The sequence below is a fragment of the Molossus molossus genome, unplaced genomic scaffold, assembly GCF_014108415.1.
Source record: "Molossus molossus isolate mMolMol1 unplaced genomic scaffold, mMolMol1.p scaffold_m16_p_20, whole genome shotgun sequence".
Lineage (NCBI taxonomy): Eukaryota > Metazoa > Chordata > Mammalia > Chiroptera > Molossidae > Molossus > Molossus molossus.
In genome coordinates this window covers 33,727,571-33,735,767 of record NW_023425356.1, presented here as the reverse complement: position 1 = coordinate 33,735,767, position 8,197 = coordinate 33,727,571, and positions in this window count along the sequence as shown.

Sequence of the window (8,197 nt, the reverse complement as noted above, 5' to 3'; positions counted from 1 at the left end):
ATGGTGTGTAAATACTGTAATTAAAGTGATAGTGAAACCCATTTTTCTGTGGTTCTGACCCAGCTGAGTGTGTCTGAATGCCAGAGTGGGCGATCTCTCCATTGGATGTGGCTGGACTCTGCAGTGATGTGGTAGGGAGGACCATCTCGGGGGACATGGGTACCCATCAGGATGCTGCCCCTTGGGACAAGTCTACCAACTACTGCCCTCTCTGGGGGGAGACAGGGAAGGCTCACAGGGAAGCTGGATACCTCTAGTGATAGAAAAAAAGGCAGAGGGGGTGCAGCTGGGGCCTTCAGGATGGGGACTTAGGAGCCATGCCCTGCATGAATACCTTTCAGGTAAGAGAAGCCTTTTGGTAACTGTATACAAAATACGCCACACGCAGGGGAGGAGACATGGCCTGTGCACCCTCGATTATCACACCATCCCCTGCCCCTGGCCGGGAGCAGAACAGTGGGGAGCATTTGCTTTAAAGATCTGGCTGCCGGATCCAGGAGAGGGGGGCCCCCACCCTCAGCATGGAGACAGCAGCCTAACTGCAAAACCTTCTGTGAGCACCCCCGCCCCCACCTCAGACCATAGGAAGTGGGGGAAGCCGAGCTGCCGGACACAACTGAGTAGCTTCAGGAAACGCTCCCGAGTGTGTCAACAGCGGCAAAGGCAGTTGGGGCCAAACAAAGGATCCTTCCATTCTTATCTAACGAAAGCCAGACCTTTCCCTTCAGCACTACCCACCCCACATCCCCCTCGCTTCTCCAACTGCTCAACCAGAGGTCCCTCCCCACGAGATGGAGCGGGAGATCTGGAGACTTCCCCAGAAGGGGACGGCTGGTTGTGGGGGTTGGAGAAGGGAAGGAGGGGAATCTGAAAAAGACAAGTCCGGTGGGCCTTCATCTGTCTAGTCACACACCCTGCCCTGAAAGTGACCAGATGAGGGTCTGGCCAGTTAGAGTGGCAGGGAGAAGGGGTGGGTACAGGGTACAAACTCCCAGGAACCATGGGAGGAGGAGGAGAAAAGGCAACTGAGTCTTTGAAAGGCCTCCAGCCTCAACCCCAGCAACCTAAATAGTATTTTACCCTGAGTTTGTCAGAGTGCTCAAGCTTTGGGAGGAAGGAGTGCGTGCGTGCATGCGTGCATGCGTGTGTGTGTGTGTGTGTGTGTGTGTGTGTGTGTGTGTTGAAGGGGTGCGGTGGCAACCAGTTCTCTCTGATGGCAGGACTACTTGCACGGAAGAGTCTCAGCTTTCTAGACAAGGCTTCCCCTTTGGCCTAAGCATCCTAGTGCAGCAATGGCTCCACCTGCTGGTCTTGCTTGGCTCCTAACTCTCAGCTTCAGTTCCGTTGCCTCCATGTTGGGTCTCTCTTCCCCACTGCCTCACCCTTGAACAACCTAGTCCAGTTGATCGTGTATGTGAAGCTCATATACCTTCAGAAAGTCACTGCTGGAGAGGACTTCAAAGATACAGTCAACTCAACTGCCTTGTGGTGAAGACAAAGTAAGGCCCCGAGAGGGCGTGTGGCTTCCCCAAATCCCCCAGAATACAGCGTTCCTGAATCCAAAGCTCTCCTCTTTATCATCTCACCCCACTCTTCTGCGGGGGCCTCAGGGTTCCTCCAGGTGGATGTCATGAAGCTAGTGAAGGCAGTGTTAAGAAACTTTGGGGGCTGCACCTCTGGAGTATTTCATCAACATGTGCTCTTGGAGGCCTGGCCAGCCAAGCAGGACCCAAGGCCTTGGACAAAGGAGAACCTGAGGAAGTTGGGAGGCTCTGCTACCCCTGCTGTGCCTGTCGCCAGCCCCTGCGAATTAACTCTATAGTGCTACACAGTTCATTATGCATACCTGGAAGTATCTTCTGCCAGATTTTCATCTAAGTGGATAAAGAGGAATGTCTTCTAAGTCTGGATAAATGGGTCTTCTCTATCCCTTACCCTTTAGGTAGATCAACCCCATTTCCTCTTCACAGAGACCCAGAGCTGGTAAGCAGTTGTGTGCAACAGGTTGCTGCTTCTGCTCCTAAAGTCCCCCTCTGAGGAGTTCACAGCTAGCTTTAGCAGGTCTTAGAGAACACCTGCTATGTGCCAGACACTTCTAGAGGCTGGGGACAGAGCAGTGGACAACTTCTCATGGAGCTTACAGTTCTAGTGGAAGAGAAAGACAATAAACCAACGCATTTTTTAAAATATTCATATAAGTTTTCAGAGCTAGGAGAAATATAAAATAGATTGAGAACAATGGTTAGCATTTTACACATAGTGGTTACTCTCAAGGAGGTAAGAATTGAGAGCACAGATCACTTGAAGGAAGTGAGGAAGAGATCATTGTACTACGCAGAGAAAACAGCACGTTCAAAGCCCTGTGATGCAAAGTCTGGCAAGTGCAAGAACTAGAGCCGATGACGGTAGACCAGAAAGCCGTTGTGGCTGCATAACAGCAATGAGGGTGAACATGTCACCGGCCAGATACATTAGACCTTTCAGCCCTCGGTGAGGAGTTTGGGTTTTATTAGTAGATTAAGAAACCATTGGAGGGTTTTGAGCGGGGAAGTAATATGATCTGCTTTATTGTTTTTAAGAGATCATGCTGACTGCTGAGTGGAGAATAGAGGCTGAGAGGCAAGAGAGCGAAAGGAAGGCGAGCAGGTAAACCACAGTGATAATATCAAGAGCAATGTGCATGGCTGGGGGCAGAGTGATAATAATGGAAGCGGTGAGATGAAGCAGAATTGAAAAGATGTTTTGAAGGTAGAGCTTAAAGGGACTTGCTCTGTCCATTTACTTCTTCAGATAATCATCATCATAACCATAATAATAGCTAACATTTATTGAGTACTTACTGTATCAACATTGAGATGCTACACTAACATTTAAAGAGTGTGTTTTATTTAATATTCACAGAAACCTTATGAAGTAGGCACTGTTCTCTCAGAATAAGAAATTGAAACTCAGAGTAATAAGAGGCTGGGCTAGAGGCTCCGTGGCAGAGGCAGAGATGAGAAAGGTGGGGGTTTATTTGAACACAGAATACTACAAGGGCATTAATACGAACAAACAAAACCAACCACAAAAGCAGAATGCGAGGCAGAAAGTGAGAAACAACACAAGAAAAGATGAAATTGCTGTGCCGGCAGAGGCAGGCAGGACTCCTCGTGGGGAAGACCTCACGGGGGCTGGGTCGTGGAGAAGTGTCCAAGTAGGGCTGTAACAATGGGTCAGATTTGGGGGATAAAAATGGGTGAGGACATTTGAGGCTGATCGCAGAGCACACGTGGTCTGTTGAGATGGGAAGGATAAGGTACTTTTGAAAAACAGTGTGTTTTCAGTATGGCAGAGAAGAATTTGTGAAGGAAAGCTGAGTACCAAAAAGATGTGTGTCCGTTTGTGTAGGGCATTTAGTGGAAGACTACAGAGTTTACTTTTATTCAACAGGAAAGAAAGAGCCACTGAAGAGTTTCCATTCATGCACTGGATTTATTCAACAAATATTTTTGAGTGCTTATTAGAAGCCAGGCACCTGGGATGAGACAGAGTCCCTTCTGTCAAGTCTTTACGCTGGTGGTGGGAGGGACAGATGACAGAACAATTAGCATTGAGTGTAAGTACTGTGGTTTAGGAAGCCTTAAGTGGGAGGGGCATGGAAGCCATGGAAGCCTTCCCGGAAGAGGTGACATCTTGGCTTACCCTGAGGGACCAGCAGGGTTTAAAAGGGAGAAGAGGATAGAGATGGGTGTTCCAGGGAGAGAAAGGAGCCTTGGCCCAGGTGCAGAGTGAGGATGGTCATTCCAGAAATGTGAGTGAAACAAGCAAAGCACATGATTCTTCTTTATAGCTTCTATTTCTGTGCTGAGAGTTTCTATTCGTTCTTTTATTTCAAGCATGTTTTACTTGCTCATTGAAGCATTTTTCTGATAGCTGTTTTAAAATCCTTGTCAGGTCATTTCAAAATCTCTGTCATCTCAGTGTTGGTGTCTGTTAATGATCTTCTCTCATTCAAAATGATTCTTGGTATTATGAGTGGTTTCAAATTGTATCTGGGACATTGGGGGCATCGTGTTATGAGACTCTGGAGCTTATTTCGGTCTTCTGTTCTAGCAGCCCCTCCTTGAGACTGCATTGGGGGGTTGCCACTGGTTACCACCAGGTTAGGGTAGAAGTCCAGGCTTCTCATTCAGCTCTTGACACCAGTTTGGGGGTGGGTGCCTCATAATTTCTGGGTCAGAGTGGAAGTTCAGGCTCCCCACTAGGTCTCTGCTGATACCACCCCAGTGACATGTCATTCCCTGAGTCCTGAGGTCCCTAACTGCCTTCTGTTTACCTTGCAGTGACTTCTTATATTTGTCGTATATGTAATGTCCAGGGTTTTTAGAAGTACTCAGGCAGAGCAATAGGGAGAAATTCATCCACTTCATCTTGTCTGAAACTGGAAGTATGTGCAAAAAATACGTGGTGGGGGAGGGAATACCAGCCCCGAGGCTGAGTTAGGCAGGCTCTAGACCAGCTGATCGCAAAGCCCTCTTACACTGTGAACACTTACTGAGGACTTCGGGGAGCTTTTGATTTGGAGAGTTACATCTATTAATAATTACTGTCTCAGAAATTAAAACAAAGAAACATTTAAATTATTCATTAAAACTAATATTCACGAAACATAATATTATCTCATTGTGTGAGTAGATAAGTAACACCTATTTAATTAAAAATGGTATTTTCCAGAGCAAAATCAATGAGAGGGGAAGCGTGGCATTGTTTTACGTCTTGGCAAATCTCTATACTATCTGGCTTAATAGAAGACTGCGGATTCTCTTACGTGTTTTTGTGTTCCATGGGTTGTCATAATACCTGTCATGTAGCCTCTTGCAAGAGAATGACAGTGGAAAAAGCAAATGGCACTTTCAGATTATTGTGAAGGTAGTTTTGACCTGACAGACTCTGTGAAACATTTCCAGGACCCCCGGAAGACCCCGGATCACACTCGGAGGAGCACTGCTCTGGAACTGCACTGTTGCAGGGGCCATGGGTCACAGGTCACTGCTGAGCACAGGAAATGTAGCCGGTGTGCATGAGAAACAGAACTTCCTGTTTGACTTGTTTTCTTCATTGATTTTAGAGAGAGAAGAAGGGAAAGGGAGAGAGAGATGGAAACATGGATGAGAGAGAACATCGATTGTCCGCCTCCTGCATGCCCACCACAACCTGGACATGTGCCCTGATTAGGAATTGAACTGGCCACCTCTTGGTGGATGGGTCAATGTTCAACCACTGAGCCACACCGGCTGGGCCCATTTGGTTTTGTTTTAATTAATTCCCAATTTAAAACTGGAACAGTATAACAACGTTTTTGTTAAATACAACCTTGCCATTTTGGTCAACATACATTTCACTTTCGCCCTTAAAAATGCATCAGCTGAATTGATATGTGCTGTATGTGGTAACTACAGACGAGAATTTGAGGACTTAGAAAAAAGAATGTAATTAGTAATTTTTCTATTGGGTTTCTGTTGCTATGATAATATTTTAAATATACTGGGTTAAATAAAATGTATTTTTAAAATGGATTTCAGCCCTGGCCGGTTTGGCTCAGCAGTTAGAGCGTCGGCCTGCGGTCCTGAGAGACCCGGGTTCGGTTCCCGCTAAGGGCGCGTACCTCGGTTGCAGTTTGTCCCCGCAGGGTCGTGTGGATGACAACCACTCGATGTGTCCCTTTCACATAGATGTTTCTCTCTCTCTCTCTGTCCCTCTCTCTCCCTCCCACTCTACCTGAACAAAAAATGGAAAAATGTCCTCGGGTGAGGATAAAAATAAATAAATAAATAAAATGGATTTCACCTTTATTTGGGGGCTACTTTGTAAAATGTGGCTACTACCAATTTCAAGTTACATGTGTAACTCATAGTGCTTTTCTCCTGGGCAGCGCTGCTCTAGGTGGGTCTAATGAGGAAAGCTTCAGAGACCATGTGAAGTATGTGTTTTACTTTGAAGGAAGTAAATGGTCCTGGGGAGCCACCGTAAAGTCTGAAGCAAGGAAGTGACATGATCAGAGGTGCGTGGGATGAAAGGGACCCAGTTCCAAGTCGGCTGCACTGTGGACAAGAAGGGAAACCTGTGGCCTGAAGAAAAGGGGCTGAATCGGGACCCAGTGGGAAGACACAATCAGTGGCTTTGTCATCAACTAGGTGCAACATTGTGGTTGTATAGGAGACGCAGGTGAAATAGTCAGGAATGGAGTCATAAAATCCACAACTTCCACTGAGATGCAGCATATTCACACAGAGACTTTCTACACACATGTGTCCAGACGTGAGAAAGGGAGAGTAAAAAGACAAATAGTCTTTGTATTGTTATGAGAACAATACGTATGTGGAGAGAGGAGGGGAGAGAGAGCAAATGGGACATACAAAATCAGCACTTGTGAATCTACGTGAAGTAGTCTAGGAAACAGGGGGTCTTTTTAGTCTTCTTTTAACCTTTCCGTTTCAAGTTTTTCAGAAGCAAAGATGGGAAAAATAGTGAGCAAACAAAGAACCTCAACACGCTGATTGGCTAGGAGAGAAAGAAGAAAGGGCAGGGAAGAATGGTCTTCTGGTCTCTTGCTCGACAACAGAGTGAGCAGTGTTGTTCTTGGTGAGACAGAAACACAGAGGAGAAACAGGATCGTGAGGCGGAGGATAAGTTCCGCGTGGACAGGTGGGCTTTGAGGTGTCTTCCGGATACAGTAGGCAGCGTACAAGCTGAAGCTTCCGATAGGGAACTGTGCTTGAGATGCAGGTTGGGTGCCTTTAGCATCTAGTAATTGGAATGGAAGGTCCTGGAGAGCTGTGGTGCTGAGGGTGTGTGTGGAAAATGAGAAGAGAGGAGGCAAAGAAGGGTGCAGTGTAGACAGCCTCCGGGATGGCCCCGGTACGGGATGCTGTGTAGACAACCTCCGGGATGGGCCCATACGGGATGCTGTGTAGACAACCTCCGGGATGGCCCCAGTACGGGATGCTGTGTAGACGGCCTCCGGGATGGCCCCGGTACGGGATGCAGTGTAGATAGCCTCCGGGATGGCCCCATACTGGATGCAGTGTAGACAGCCTCCGGGATGGCCCCGGTACGGGATGCTGTGTAGACAGCCTCCGGATGGCCCCGGTACGGGATGCTGTGTAGACAGCCTCCGGGATGGCCCCGTATGGGATGCTGTGTAGACAACCTCCGGGATGGCCCCAGTACGGGATGCTGTGTAGACAGCCTCCGGGATGGCCCCGTACGGGATGCTGTGTAGACAGCCTCCGGGATGGCCCCAGTACGGGATGCTGTGTAGACAACCTCCAGGATGACCCCATACGGGATGCTGTGTAGACAACCTCCGGGATGGCCCAGTACGGGATGCTGTGTAGACAACCTCCAGGATGACCCCATACGGGATGTTGTGTAGACAACCTCCGGGATGGCCCCAGTACGGGATGCTGTGTAGACAACCTCCAGGATGACCCCATACGGGATGTTGTGTAGACAACCTCCGGGATGGCCCCAGTACGGGATGCCGTGGAGATGGCCTCCGGGATGGCCCCGGTACGGGATGCTGTGTAGACAACCTCCAGGATGACCCCATACGGGATGCTGTGTAGACAACCTCCAGGATGACCCCATACGGGATGTTGTGTAGACAACCTCCGGGATGGGCCCAGTACGGGATGCCGTGTAGATGGCCTCCAGGATGGCCCCGGTACGGGATGCCGTGTAGATGGCCTCCAGGATGGCCCCGGTACTGCCCCTGTGTTCACACCCTGTGCAGTCCTCTCCCACACCGTATCGGCATTGGTCTGTGTGACAAGAGCAGACGGGATACAATGCCACTCCTGAGACTAGATTATACAAGACACTCTGGCTTTCATCATGGCCACATACATCATTTTTCTTGGGTCACTCACTTTGGGAGAAGCCACCTGTCATGTCCTGAGCAGCCCTGTGGAGAGGTCCATGTGGGGAGGCACTGAAACCTACTGCCAACAGCCATGTAGGGAGCTTGAAAGCACTTGGATGGAGACCTTCATAAATGAATGGATGAATACGACCGCAATCTCATGAGAGTCAGAGCAGGAAAACCCAGCCCAAACTCCGCCCAACTGAACTGCTCCCAAAGACCTGGCCCTAAGAATCTATGTGGTAATCAGTACTGTTACAAGCTGCTAAACTTGGGGGTACTTTGTTATGC